Source organism: Grammomys surdaster, unplaced genomic scaffold (assembly GCF_004785775.1).
Source record: "Grammomys surdaster isolate TR1022 unplaced genomic scaffold, NIH_TR_1.0 132, whole genome shotgun sequence".
Taxonomy (NCBI): domain Eukaryota; kingdom Metazoa; phylum Chordata; class Mammalia; order Rodentia; family Muridae; genus Grammomys; species Grammomys surdaster.
Window position 1 is genome coordinate 4,225,459 of NW_021604590.1, and position 15,773 is coordinate 4,241,231.

A 15,773-nucleotide genomic window follows, 5' to 3' on the forward strand; every position below is an offset into this window, starting at 1 on the left:
TGCCAGTGTTCTTGACTCTTATATTGTAAAGCATTAGTTCTTCTGAGCTATTTAGCATGATTGTACAGTATCAAATTATTATTATTATTATTTGATCTTCAGGATTTATTTAGATAAGAAAACTGTCGATCTCAACAGGAGGGGAAAAGGAAAATTTAAAAAATCTATAGGAAAGTGGCTCCCAAACCGTGACCCTTTAGCACAGTACAGGGTGCTGCTTATGTCTTGCTTGCCCTTCAAGAACCAGCCAGACAGCCCAAAGAGCTGGTGCTGACCCTTCAGGCGGTGTGTGCTTTAACTCCAGTCTGAACTGCACTATGCAAAAGGCACACCGACACATTACCATGCATCAAAGCCGACAGCCACAGTACTGAGTGTATGAAGCTTTGTAATGTGCACTGTCTGTGACCTTGGTCCTATGGTCTGGTGGGAGGACAGCAGCATCTACCAAGTGGTGCTGCCTCAGTGAGGCTGCTGACAGCAAGAGCCATCCTGTGAAGGCCACAATGGCAACCATCTGCTGGTGAGGCACTGAATGACAGCACAAGTCCCTGTACAGGATGCTCACTTCCACACTGGCTCACTTAGTGTTCTGCCTGATAAAACTGAGGCTGAGCCGGAGCTCATCCTATAGTAAATTTGAGAAGACAGTGGAAGAAGCCTCTTACAAAACTGTCGTTTCAGCTTTAGTGGTTTCTAAAAATTGCTGGGTTTTATAAAAATGTCTTCCAGTAAATCAATGAGTCTATCAAACAGTGGAACTCCCCACTGGACTCCCCCAAAGGACTTCATGTAAACTGTTCCGAGCTACTGATGGTGGCCAGTTACATGGTTAGGCTGTGAAATGCTTTGGTGAGGACTGCATAGTTAGGAACACATCCGGAAGATGTGTGGTACCGTCAGCGCAGAAGTGATGGGACCCGGTGACAGGCAGAGCTTCTCAGGAGTCTGCCTCATCTTTAACCTCCGTAATTCTGTCAATAGACTTGAGGATTTCAGCAACAAGGTTCAGTGTCTCTGCTCCAGACACCAGCTGCTTTATGGATGCATGTGCACTGTTCACGACAACATGGAGGTTCTGCAAGGCCACATCGGTGTTCTGCTTCACCACGGTAAGGCTGGCACCCTGGCCTGACCGAAGGTCTTCATTTTCTCGCTTGAAGTTCGAGAGCTGTGCCTGGAGCAAATTCATTTCCTGTTTCAGCTTCAAGACACGATTTTCTGCTTTTATAGCCCGTTTGGTCATCAGTTCGAGGTTCTGTTCGACTTGCTGGACTACTGACTCGAGGTCATGGAAGTCACTCTCCTCCTTGATCATCTTTGCCTCCAACTTCCGTTCGAGCGTCCTCACCATTTCTGTCTGAGTTTCAGAGAAGCTCTGAACCTAGCTTTCTTCTGAGCTTAGAGTTTTCATCTTTCATTGCTTCATAACTTATCTGCAACGTCCGCAGGTGTCTGTCCACTAGGGAGTCTTCATGAGCTGCAAAGTCTGCATTTGGACTCCCAGTGGGAGATGCTGGAGAGATCCTGGAATCAGTGTCACTCAGTGTCCATGGGAGCAAAGACTCAGGACCTGCCAACTTTGATGCGTTGGAAAAAAAGGAAAGGTAGGTGCCACAGGATGACGAGTTCTGTGTAGCTCTAGAGGAATGAGTCTGCTCCACGACAGAGAGCAGGTAGGCTCTATTCTATCCATCTTCTTCTTCCTCCTCTAGGTTGTTGGCTCTTGTTGGGTCTTCAAAAAATGGCTGCTGATATTCCAGGCCATATCTCATGGGCTGAGAGGCAGGGGAGCTGTGGTCTAGTCCCAGTGGGTGCCTCGAGGCTTCCTTCGGGTAAATTCGACTGGTGGTCGTGTCTTCTTTTGATAGGCTGAGGTTCTTGGTTTTCAAAAACTCTTTGAAGGAGAATGGATTGGCTTCCTCAAGGTCTTCAAGTTTGTCACCTCCAAAGCGCGTCTCATGGGCTCCCAACGGACCTTGTTTAGTACATTTTGCGGGACTGGTTGTGTGTGGTGTGGTTCTTGGACTTGGCCATGTCTGCACGGTAACCCGTGGCTTCCGCCCATTCCCCCTTTCCATAGGCAAAATCGTCAGGAACCACGAGGCTCTGAGTCCGCTATAGTGGGGCGCACCCTGCCGCCGCGCATAGCCCGACATCACAGCGCCCTAACCCGGCCGCGGCCCCATGGCCCACAACTCCGCCACCAGCCCCTGCCTTATCCGGCGGCCGGCCGGAAGCCAGCCTCAAATTATTATTTTTAAGAAGTGCATAGTTTGAAAGAAAAGACATATGTGTCTGAAAACTTAGATCAAAGACCTCAAGTAACAGTAGGTAATCTAGCTGTATATGGTTTGACTTATTTTCATTTTATGGTTAATCTTCCCAGATTGTGGCATCAAAATTCATAATTAAGCACAAACATGTATGTGTATACACAAACACATACACACATTCTAAGTCCCCCGTTGGTTCTTAAGGTTTAACAAAAAAAAAACAAAAAAAAAAAAACAGAAGATAAAAATAGAAGCAATATTTCAGTAAACCTTTCTAAAAATCCACCGGGAATATTACTGTAGGTTGAGTGTTTAGTCCCAGGGAAGCCCATATTGAATATCATCTCTGAGTTCATGTCAAGGAAGGAGGAACTTTGCAGGGAAATTAGGGTTAGGTGAGGTTCTAAAAGTTAGGCCCCATGACAGCATCAGTGACTTCAGGGAAGATGGAGAGAGAGCTGACATACCCTATTCAATCCAGCTTTCCAAGTCACCTCCTCTGCCCCAAGATGAGGCAGGGGAAAGACCCTCACCAGATGCCATAGAGATGTCAGCACCCTGTTTTTGTACTTCTGGGCCTCCAAAACCATGAACTGAATAAAGCTTAGGTGGCAAAATAGAGACATTTTGAGGGACCCATTTTGATTGGAAGGTAAAAGAGAAATTTGTAAATTCACATTTCACAGGATTCTTCCATAAATACAAAACAATTCAGTCTGTGTAATTTAGAGGTAATCGGTTGTGAGATTTCAACTCAGAAAGAGACATTGGGGGCCAGAAAGCTTGAAGAAAGAACAGGCGATGGGAAAAAGGAGGATCTCAACACATAGAAGAAAACAGAGGAGCTGATTATTGTGCATCTTAGTGTCCTCTCTCATTGCTGTGACAAAACGCCTGACAGAGATGACTTAAAAAGCAGAAAGGTTTATTTTGACTCATAGTCTCAGGAGGTTCCATTCATGGCCACTTTGCCTCTTTGCCTGATGCACTTGGGCAGAAATCATGAGAGGAGGAGTGCTTGTGGCATAGAAGAATTTTACCTCATAGGGGAGAGAAAGCATGGGGTGAAGGACAGAAGAGAAAAGAAAGAGTGGGGTGGGGGGGGAACAGACTTTTCCTAATGATCCACCTCCAGGGATCTACTTCCTCCTGTATTATCCCACCTTTTTAAGTTTTCAGAATTACTCAAAATACTTCCACCCTATGGGGAATAATCCACTAAAAAAATGGACCCTGGGGAAGAGTACATTTTATGTTCAAACTACAGGAGTGTTTCTTTCATCTATATGGCTCCCTGGGAAGTCACTGGTAATCTCATGATCACTTCATAAGGAGCATTGATGGTTACCACTGACTTCCCATCTGGTCATGTCCTTTAATATTGTCACAATGACCCTTAGTCCATTGATGTCTTTCTGTCTTCAGAGAGGAAGAGATATGAGTCTCAGGCAGAGCAAGTGTGACATGGTTGTCTAGACCTTCTCCAAGGTCATGCTGTGTGTTGACACAGTTTCCGGTTATGCTCAGACACTGGATCTCAGCTAGAGTTCAAGTTAGTAATGTATTTGAGAGGAGAACTTTTGCAAATAATCTTAAAAGGACAAGAAAATGAAAGTTTACAGAAGGGAGAAACCCGGGTTCCGTGAGGTTCATCCAGCTCTGCACACAAAACACAGACACCCACTGGAGAATGGAGCTGGCACAGTGAGTCATAGGGCATCAGACACCATGCTTACTGAGATTTTTTTCGGTATCTTTATAACAACCAACTAGAGAAGATTTTAGGAGAGTTGTCTTCTTAAGGCAGACTTCAAATGACTTTGGTGTCAAGGAACAGCTCAGCTGTAAAGTCTACTATCAGCAACTTCGTGAAGTTGGGAACACTTTGTCCTCCAGCCCAGTTGATAAGCTCAGAGACATCTCTTGCTGTTATGAAACATTATCAAGACCCAAAGTTAGCATAGGGATGTGGACAGCTGCTTCCCCATTGATGATGGAGCTGTCAGCACAGAATTCGGGGAGCTCTGAGTATTAGAGACTCATTTTATGTGGTCCTTAGACCAGACATTTCCTCATTTCCTTTAGTCACAGAACCGAGCATCAATATTAATCTCAGCAGCAACTTTCCCAACCATCTAACAAGCACGCCCACTCTTCTCACAGAATCAAAGACACTTGAGTCATTCAACTGAGTCTCATCAGGGACCAGGATAGGTAACTCATCTGGATTTTGAACTTAGTTTTTTCCATTAGCACCAATTCCTCCTGTCCATATGACCTTGTGTGACTTATTTTATACCTTCTTAAACCTCAGTATTTTTATCTCCACATTGAGCTAATGATATATCACATGTTCCCCCAGGCTGTACTAAACACCTGACTTAGCTAATACTCCAGATATCAGCTGCAAACTAGAAAGCTTCATAGACTATCTTAATGAGCAGATGATGATACAAACTCTTTGATGAGAACAGAAGAATCCTGAGTCTCTTACACTGCTCTCTAGAGTCAGCAGTAAATTCAATTCTTAGGTCTATCTAGCTTTATTTCTAAGGCGTTTAACACACAAGAGTGCTGGGGTTTTGTTTATTTTTGAGACTGCTTATTATATCTCACTTTCAATCCAGTTTCCCCAAACTTAATCTTGTAGATATAAAACTTCACAACATTAAAGCTTTTGAAAAATTTAAAATATTTTCAAAATGTTTAAAATATTGTACATTGAAAATTTTCAGAAAATACTTTTCCAAATGAAAGATAAATCCATTCATACAGTCACTGACAAAACTGATGTAGGTTGGCGAAGGCATGACAAACAGGGTCTACGTGTGACTCAAGAGCAGAGACTCTCCAAGAAATAGCAGCATATCACGAAAAGGAGCATACTGAAAACATGACTTGAGATACCTGAATTATTTCCCCTTTCTCTTCCTTCTACCCCTTTATCTTGATTCCCTCAGTCATTCAGTCTTAAGTTTTCCCAATTCTAACCTGGTTACTTCTTCCCTGTGGATCCTGTTCTTCTAATCTTGCATAATACAGATTTAAGAACCAAACCCAGGAAAGCAGAATTCTCTTTGCAGAGCAGACAAAGAGGCAGACCCTGGCTGGAGAAAGGCAGCATTATCACCGAAGGTGGAAGAAATGCTAAAGACACTCAGAACCTTAGAATTGACCCCCTTCGGGCATGTGGATCAGGGTGTGTTAGAACAAAAAATTTTATTTTATTTATAGGAGGAACAAAAGAGACCTTTGTAAGAGAGGACATGAAGACAAGGACATTGAGCAGAGTACTTCTGTCTGATGCTATGACACAGGATTTAGAGGTGGTGGGTGATTTTGCACAGGGCAGACTGTGCTTTGGTGATGTCTGTATGATCCAGATTCTAGAGACTCATTTCAGAAATCTGTGAAGGTCAGGCTAACGGAAAAGAACTCATGGAAGAAGGGAAACTACTGAGCTGTCGGACCAGAAAGGAATGATCAGGGCTGGTGCCAGCAGCTCCTGCTGTGACTGGAGCTGCAGATTCTTCAGGAGGAGAGAGACATCAGCACCTGTAGGATATGACTTGGGGCTACAGACTGGGTCTGGAAGTCTGTAGCTTGGGCAAACACTTGAGAGCATAGCTGAGGGTTTTAGGGTCAGTGATGATGGGTTAGGCCATGGGTAAACCAAACAGCCAATGCCACAGAGTAGCCAACAGAATATAGTAGGGACATGAAGGGTGGTGCTGGAGTATATGGAGGACTGAGACATCAGATATGGGGTTCAGCCTTCCAGTCAAAAAGCTTTATAACATTAGTGTATGTACCTCAAATACTCTATTTTTCTCCCAAGCATGCCCTGGCTGAATGATATAGAAAACCAGCATGGTAAAGTTTCAGTTGTTAAGCAAGTTTGACGATTTCTCATAGAAAACACAAGGTATAGACTATGCTAAAAATACTACAATATATTTAGTAGTTTTAACTCCCCCTCCCCCCGCAAGCAGTCTAGTTTGAGCTTTAACTGTCCTCGATCTGTGAAATGTTTTATCATTTGTAAATAAGGTATCGGAATGGGTAACTGAGAATGAATGGCTCAGCTCCAGTAGTCTGCCTTGCTCAAGCTCAGAGCATCGCTATGTGCTTTTCCTAGGTTCAGGGCACATGGTTGTCTGTCTATCTCTGTTTCAGTTCATTTACAGTGGCTATAACTTACCCATGACTTATTTACTCATGATTCTAGTGGCTGAGGGCTGTAAGCAGTGTTGTCCTGTTAAGGGCTCCCTACCTAGGTCACAGCATGATGGAGAAACACAGATGGATCTGTCTCATATATGTGAGACTTGGGAACATGAGTGGCTTCACTTTATAATAATTCACTCTTAGATGGGCTCATGCCTGTGAGGAACAGGGTATACCAGGAGCCAGAATCAATATATTCACAAGGGTGTCCCTCTGGCCCAAATACCTCTCACTTCATAAAGGTCCTCATGTAGGGTGGCCAACCTTCCAGCAACTTCCAACCTGTGGTGAAAAATTCCAAACACAGCAGTCAGATGAGGAGACACATCTCTTTGAGGAGCAATCTAAGAACCTGGGGAACACTGACTTACCAACTGGTTCAGGCTGACTACAGAGTCTGTGATGAAGGGCTGAGGCAGAGAAGGATCGGGATAGTCTTGATGGTAAGAAATATGGAGTCCAGTAGAAGGGCTAGGTAGAACTTTAATGTGTGGGCACATACCTCGGAAGCGTATCCAGAAGTCACTGCACCTACTGTAGTTCTCTGGATACTGATAGAGCCCAAAGGTGCATATTTGTGAGTGCTCAAGAAAGTATATCTATGTACATTTCTAATTTACAAAATATTAACTGAAAGCATTTATAAAATAAATTTCAGGAGAAATGGAAGTGAGGATGATCTTATTACTATAATTCTTTTCTTATCACTTCCTGTGTAGATTTAAGTCTTTACCAAGTCACTTGGGGACTTTTACCTAGTCAGAATGACTAACATCAAGGAAGCAAAGGATAACATATGCTGGCAAGTTTGTGTAACTTAAATCACTGGTGGGAGTGGAAAACAACACAGATACCATGGAAATCAGTGAAGAGGTTTCTCAAAAAGCTACAAACTGAGGTCCTATACGACTAGTTATTACACTCCCATATTTATTATGGTATTAATCACAGCATCCGGGACATAGAGCCAACCTAGACAAGGAGGGTTAAAGAGAGCATGAAACAGGTAGTGAAGGCCTTAAGAAAAATCAGAGAGAGAAACAGACAGATGAAGGCTGGTACAAGAATTGGTTTTCAGCCTCTCCAAGGTTGTCAACCCTATTTCCTCCCATCTTGGGACCATTATTTGGGTTCTTTTTGCTTTTTTCTGCTGGTCCCTGGCTCTCAAATAGGCGGACTAACTCTGTGATACAACAGATAAATAATTTGGTAGCAAAACCTACTCAGATACATTATCATAAGTTAGCTATGGAGGACCATGAGACTCAAGATGAGGTTGTTACTTTATACAGAGTGTTTCCAAAACCCATGTCCACCCAACCTAAAAGGGGGGACTTCTGCCCCTAGACCAAGCAGAGAGGGGCCACTCAGAACCCCCTCTGTCAGGTGATATGAATTCTTGCTTAGGCTGTGAGGCTAAGCACTGCAAGGGAATATAAATAAAAGATAAAAATATCTCTCTGGGTTCCCTGAGGGACAAGCCTGACTGCATAGGTGTTGATGTCAAAAGTATCCCCTCTCCAGGAAAAAGATATCGGGACGGGTATGGCCCTCATGCCTCACTGGACAACGACAGGGGGACTGGAGCCATTACAAGGTCCCCTTCAAATACTGGAGGTCAGGCCTCTATCCCCGCCTTCGCAAATTTAGAATTGCCACAGCCCTTCTATACTTAGAGAAGGGAGGAGATGTCAGGGGCAGCCCTGCTTACCCACTGAAGGCCTAAAATCAGCCATAGGCCTAAAATCAGCAAAAGGCCTGTCATACATGTATACTAACACCAAGTCTTGGGTCTCAGTGGAAAAACATTGAAACAGATGGCTATAAGCTAATGTAAACAGGCAGCTTTTGTGGAAATTTACAAGCCTGAGTAGTCATAGACCTTGTAAATAGGTAGCCTTGGCAGACAATACCAACTTAGATAAGGACAAGCAAGTCATAGGCAGAGTCATAGTGACTTGTCCCCTGAACCTTCACCCAGCCGATACCCGGTTCTGATGATATCTATATTCCCCCTGAACACCCACACTCCAGTGTCATTCCCTTCCCCACATCCTGCCTTTCTGTGTTTATAACCCCTGTGTGAATGAATTACGATTTGAGAAAAAAAAATATATAAAAAAAGAAATGTATTCAAATGTGAATAAAAACATTTAAGACATTTGAAGGACAGTGAGTGGAAAGAGAAACTACCATGTCATAGAATATACCACAGACTCAGAGAGACAAATGCAACCTATTTTCTCTCATATATATAGACCCCAGATTTTAACTTTTACATTATGTACATGTATGCGTGGATAGGTTATGTGTGTAGGTTACGTTCTATCTTCATTCTTTCGACTGAAATCAAACACTGTAACCAAAAGCAATTCCGGGAAGGGTTAATTTTGCTTATTCTCTGGAAATATAATTCATCACTGAGGGAGGTAAGAACAAGAATTAAGGCAGGAACCAGAAGCAGGAACCGTGGAAGAATGCTGCTGGCTGCTGACTCTCAGACTCATGCTAGTTAGCTTTCTTATACAGCCCGGGACTGGTGAGGCATCTTTAAAAAGTATTTGTGAAGAAAATCTTGGATCCTATTTCTGCTTAATTCCTCAGCACCGGGCCTAAAAGACTTTGACCAGGGTATGAATATTGTTTGTCTCTGCACAAACATGTGCTGGAATTTGGCTAGCATCATAGAATTGTTGGGACATGAAGCCTTTCAGAAGACTTCTTCCCTTATGCTGTATTGGCAAGTCTGGGTTGACTTTCATGGAAGGAGTAATTGCTCTCGTGAGATTACTTTCAGGTTATAGGTAAGACCATGCCTCCTTTTATGTTTTTGTCTATTTTCTTTTCATCTTTTGCCATGAGCTTAAACAGCACAAGGGCCTCACAGATGCAGCTGTGGGATCTCGGATTTCACAGAATCTAGAACTGGAATCCATAATAAACCTCTGATTTTTTTCTATATTAGTCTGTCTTAGTTATTTAGTTATAGCAACAGAAGAAGGAACGACACAGAAATCCTCCTCCTCCTCCTCCTCCAACTCCTCCTCCTCCTCCTTCTCTCCTTTTCCTTCTCCTCCTCCTCCTGCTCCTCCTGCTCCTCCTGCTCCTCCTGCTCCTCCTGCTCCTGCTCCCCCTGCTCCTCCTGCTCCTCCTGCTGCTGCTCCTCCTCCTCCTCCTCCTCCTCCTCCTCCTCCTCCTCCTTCTTCTTCTTCTTCTTGTTCATTAGAGAAGACCTCATGGTGTAGCCCTGGCTAGCCTGGAACTCATGTAAACCAGTCTGGTCTTGAACAGAGATCCCTCTGCCCTTGCCCTCTGAGTGCTAAGGTTAATGGCATGTGCATCGTTTATTGTGTTTGTTTTGCAAAGAGATCTTCCCTAGGCTAGCCTTTCCAAGAGGGCCCTCTCATGGATTCTTCAAGCAAACTGTGACTGGAAACAGACATACTTCAGCCAAAGCCTGTGATGGAACAAAAATATTAAAGTAGCCCATGGAAAATCGTGTAAAAGGGCTGTGTATACACAGCATGTTTAGAAAATCAGGTCAAAGAATGATTAAAATGTTGGTATGAGATTTTGCAAGCAACTCACTGACTGTTTTGGTCACAGAGATCTAGAATAGTGTGATCCTGTGAATTTAGGGTGAACCTATGGAATAGGGGTGATCCTTAGAATGGGGTGATCTTGAGGAATAGGGGTGATTCTGTGTAATGGACTGATCCTGGGGGAACGGAGGGGATCCAGTGAAATGTGTCTGCAGAATAGAGTGATTGTAGGAATGGGGTAACCCTGGGGAATGGGGTGATCCTGGGGAATGGGGTGATCATGCAGCATGGGTGTGATCCTGTGCAATGGGTGTATTGCTACCATGTTTTGCTCCTGGGATTAGGAAAGGGTAGTAGGTCATCAGACAAATCTTTCAAGAGACCTAGCCTCTCATGGAGGTGGACTGTGTGATAATTTTCTTCTTCTTTCTTTTTTAATCCATGGGCTCCACTGTCTTCGTTTTTGTTGCTAAATAGCTGCTTCACAGTCAAGACACAGCATTCTGCCTAGCGTAGTGCAGGCTCCTATAATCTCAGTACTTGGGAGGCAGAGTCAGGACTAACAGTTCTCGGTCAATCTTGATTATGTCAGGGGTTCAAACCCAGTCTGGGCTTTATAGTATGACTTTGTCCTAAAACTAAGTAGAGGAGGTGGTGGAAGAAGTTGTTTCATTATCTGAACATGTGTGCATGTGCACACACACACACACACACACACACGGACTAAATCCAGGGCCTTGTACCCACCATGCTCTTCATCAGCACCGCATCTCAGTTACATTAGGACTCCAATCCTGTATTTCAGTGCCAGCAATAGAGACTATTTTCTTTTACAACTATGTCAGATTTCTTTTTCTTGTTTGTGTCCTCTGCCCAATATTCTGTGTTAGTCATCATCTTACTCATCTTGAAGATATATTTATATACCATGACCTCCTCATGGTTATGTCTGGGGTAAATATACTTCTGCAGTTGTTGAAGGACAGGGGTACCATCATTTTAGTTTAAAGATCTTAATTTGCTTTGTTTTCAATTCTAGAAGTAGGCAATGCTTTTTATCCAGAATGAGCTGAGCTGTAGGGGCTAGTTTTACAGAGAGAGAAGGGTTGAAGGAAGCAGTGACTAACAGAGTGGATCGGCCACTCCAAAGTTATTTTTCCTATAAGAAAGGGCCAGGTAGGCAGGACAACAGGAAGGTGACTGTTCACTTAACATCAGGCTACCTCAGGTGGCTTCTGAGTCAGAAGAACATCTTCATCCTAACATTGAAAACAAGTCTGTTGTGAAAGTTGGCTCCTATGGTTCCAATTTTGATTTCTTGGGTCAAATAAGCATCTTAGTTTCAGTTGAGTAACTGGGACTTTCTTTTGTTTGCTTTTTGCTTTGAGTAGCATCTCTCTGTGTAATCTCGACTTGTGTCCTGTCTCAATCTCCTGAGAACTAGAATTATAGGCATGGACTACATCACTCAACTGTTAATTACACCATGGATAGATGTGACTATTTTGATTTTCTGCCTGGTCTTTTGGAGGGCACAGTGCAGGATCTCATCTGAAATGGTGGTCTTCTGTAAAGTACCTTAAACATGATACTAATATCATTATTTGCCTGCTCATCTGTTGGGGTATGTGTATGTATTGTGCATGTTTGCATAAATGTATTATGTATGCATGCATGCATGTATATGTGCATGTATGTCTGTATGTGCACGTATGTATATGTTCACATGTACGTGTGTGTGTGCTGTTCACTGGCTCGGTGCTTTGGTTCCCTCAGTAGCCTGAGGGTTGAAACCACATCATTAGGACTTTTTCCTACTTCCCTAGAGTCATTTTAAATGCACAGCTCAGGGCAGCCTTGCTGGGTGGTTTGGTGGCATATTGTGTGACATGTCTGTATCAAGTAGTTTCTTCAAGCCTAACTGGCCCCAGTGGGGATTTTAGCAACTAGCTAAGTTTGGTCATTATCATAGGAACAATGTGAAATGCAAATGTTGTTTATACTGGAAACTTGGACTAGTTTTTTAAAAATAGAAAATTTACTGTATATACCAATTTTATATGGTTAGATAATGAAAATCTTATACTTATACATATATATTGTATATGGAATAGATTCTCCTCCATACTTCCTGTTTCCCCCTTCCATATTAATCCCTTTGGTTCTCCAAGACAATTTCACTTGTTCTTTTATGACACATATATGTGCACATAAATACATATATACATGCATACATGTATGTGATTTTGGGATATCTATCAGAAATCTACAAACCACAAGAAGGAGAAGACACAGCATTTATCTTTCTGAGAGTAGATTAATTCATTTAACATGATGGTCAATATTTGTATGCATTTCCTAGCAAATCATATAACCTCATTCTTTATGGCCAAATAAATCACATGTGCATATGGACCACATTTTCTTTACCAATTCATCTGTTCTTGGACACCCAGGTTGATGTCATTATGAACAGTGCAGCAATAGCCCACTAACATTGGTTTGGCGTCCTTTAGAATAAGCATCCAAGAGACGTACAGCTAGATCATGTGGTATATCTATTTCTAGTTTGCTGAGGGACCTCTGTACTGGATATCATAGTGTGTATTCTAGTTTACATTTCCAGATCTATGGCTTCAGAATTGATTTTTTGGATCTGAGGCCACTGGCCTTGAGCTTGAATTTGCATCTCTAGAGTTCTGTCAGATTCTTGTCACAGTGATATTATTTCAGGAGACTTAGGTCTGGACGCCTCACTATGACTTAAGATAGTCAAGAAACAGGAAAGTATGGCTGATATGAGGTATTTGTTTTCAAAATCTGTATTTCATTGAAAGGTCCTATCATGGAAGTCAGATTTTAAGAAAAGAAAAAATAAAGAGATCCCTACATAGCTAACATTATGTTAGCGAGCAATTAACAGCTGAGACGCCATTTTATCAGTGTAGGGCAGGGCATTGCAGAAGATGTAAAACAGGGTAGAAGTTGCATGTGGTGTTATAACTGAGAAATTCAGACTGGGCAAATAAAAGCAAAGTGGGTCAAATGAAGAAGTCAACAGAGCATCTGGCTGGTCACTCAGGATGCTGGGCACAGGAAATGTGTTACAAATATGTGTTCTACCATTATCCTCATGTGGGGATACTAGAATTTAATCTGCTTAAGACCTCTTCTTTATGGGTCTAGTTCTGCTAGCATTTTACACACCATCAGCAGAACATCCATCTCAGGGATAGATCTCTAAGTACTAGCAAGCCCTTCTGTTCATACTGGCGAGTTGGCCTTGGATGACTCAATGTTTTTCTGTGCTGTTTCCACCTGGTGTCCCAGGGATATACCTTGTAAGAGTTGACAGATATGAAGAGTGTAATTATCTACTGCATGGTGGGATTTTTAACACAGGCAAGCCATAGGTCAGAGTGACAGCAGCTGGCCCAGAGAGGACCATTTGAAGACTAGAAAAGGGCTCTTCCATGGAACAAATATTTGAGAAGGGAAATAGGGACAGAGACTGGAGACAAGAGCAAAGCTCTAGGCAAGATAGAAAAAAAAATCACAAACCTCACTGAGAGCATCTTAAAGACGGAGATTCAGGGGTAAAGTGCTTGCCATGGAAGCATGAGGAACTGATCAGATCCCTAACCCCAAAACAAGGAGCTTGACTTGTCATGCCTTGTACCTGTATTCCAGCATCAGGAGGCAGCAGGTGAGGAGGTAGATTAAGAGGATCCCTAGGGGTTGCTGGCCAGCCAGTCTACAGAATAAGTGAACTTCAGGTTCAGTGGGAGACCCTGTCTCAAAAGTTAGGTTTGGAGAGATTAAGGAACGCCCCCAACATTGACAACTGGCACATAGTCACATACCGCCTCCCCCATCACCACCCCCCCAAACCCTCTCCCAAAATTATACAAACCACCAAAACCACTACCACAACAAAAATAAAAACGGCCAATTTAGTGTAAAAACCAATAAAGCAACATTGCCAGCGTCTTTAAAAAAATATATATAAATAGAATCAGCATTGTATGAGTGCATGCCTGTAATTCCAACACTAGGGAGGCTGGAGGATGAAGATTATGAATTTGAGGCCATATGGGCTACAGAATGAGAACATATATCAAGTTGTGTCCCCCCCGCCCCTGCCTTTTGTGTTAAATGACTATGTTAACAGAAAGAGCCAATATACTTCATACCAAGCAAGCGTGGAAAGAACTCGGTTGGATCAGCAAACAATTTACTTCCCCTTTAATTTTCAAAACTTATATATCAAGTTCCTCATCTATACATCCAACTGTAAAACATGAAATTCTTTTAACACTGTATGCACATATTGTATTAGCACTTAGAAGGGGCGGTATTGAGATCAACCCTTCCCTCCTCCTGAGGCCCCGCCTTGCGTACATCGCTGTTGAAAATTTTGTAATTGTTTTACCAGGGACTTGTTGAAGATGATATCATAAAAAATGAACATGATAACATGACCTCAATAGCTAACTCTTCCCTATTTGTCTGTTAATTGATATCTGGACCTCATGAAGGTTTGAGAAAGCTACAGAATTGCTCTCAGGGATGCACACAGCAATTTATTGTGTTTAGAACAACAGACAGTGAGAACTAAATGGATATGTGGAACTTTTTTTTTTCAGTACCTTAAAACTAGTAAAAATTGAAGTATATACTTTGGAGCCTAGAGTTCTTCCATCTGTGTGTTCTTTGTTTCTTTATTGTTTCTTTCCTCCGAGGGCAGGCATTCCAATTGTCTAGCTGTTCTGGCTTATAACCCAGGCTGAACTGTGGAATAGGTTTCTGTCATCCTGAGTCTGCTAAGAGTGGTCACAAGTTCCAGATGACTTTTCAAGCTTCAGACAAGTAGCTAGACATGGAAAAATAGATCTTTCTTCCAGGAACTGATGAAGGGACACGTTTATCAGCTCTGATGAGGGCAAAATGCTGTAGCTTACAGATTGGCCAGTTAGAGAGAATTTGCCTAGAGTGATAGAATTAACTAAATATAAATAAATTGCTTGTGTAAAAGCTGTACATGTACTAAGGCTATTCAGTTTTCAAGTCAACGTGCAGCTAAATGACTCCCTGGAGAACTGTGCCCTGTGTGACTTTCTGAACAGCAGTAGAATAAGCCCCATGCTGGATAGGATATGCACTGTCATTTCTAGAACAGGCCAAGGGCCCTACCTCCCACAAACAAAGCTTGCCAGTGTACTTTTTGTCTAGTTCAGAACTCTATGCAATTTCCCACCACATATTATTTTTACCCACCCTGCCCAGAGCTCTGAGAATCAAATGTCTGTTGGATAATCTTTCAAGGATCACCAAGCCTAACTACGTGAAAACATACTCATTTGTAAAATTGTCCCACATGCATAATAAATATTAGAACACCAATGAGCTGAAATTATTGAATCTGTATTTAAAGGGTAGAAGTGTTTAAAATTACCTGCCTGGTGACAGTCTCAGTTGACCGCATCGGAAATATGTCTGATTATTTCTTGTTAATTGCCACTTTTAACCTGAGGGGATAAAAGTCTAAGAATTTCAAGTTAGTTGGTTACTTAATGACTGAAGTCAAGATGGCCCTGAAAATAATATGTGATTTTTTTTTGGCTAGGCAGTTAGTGTTATAGACTTCCATGCAGAGGGTCTTCCTAGACCCCAGGAAGAAGAGTATGAGAATATCACCATGGTTAGCAAGGGTAGAGAATGAGCAAAG

General features: G+C 42.4%; 1 pseudogene; it reads right to left on the reverse strand.

The window, feature by feature from the left end:
- Positions 1 to 842: 842 nt before the first annotated feature.
- Positions 843 to 2,159, reverse strand: LOC114616792 (annotated as a pseudogene).
- Between the last annotated feature and the right edge of the window lie 13,614 nt (positions 2,160 to 15,773).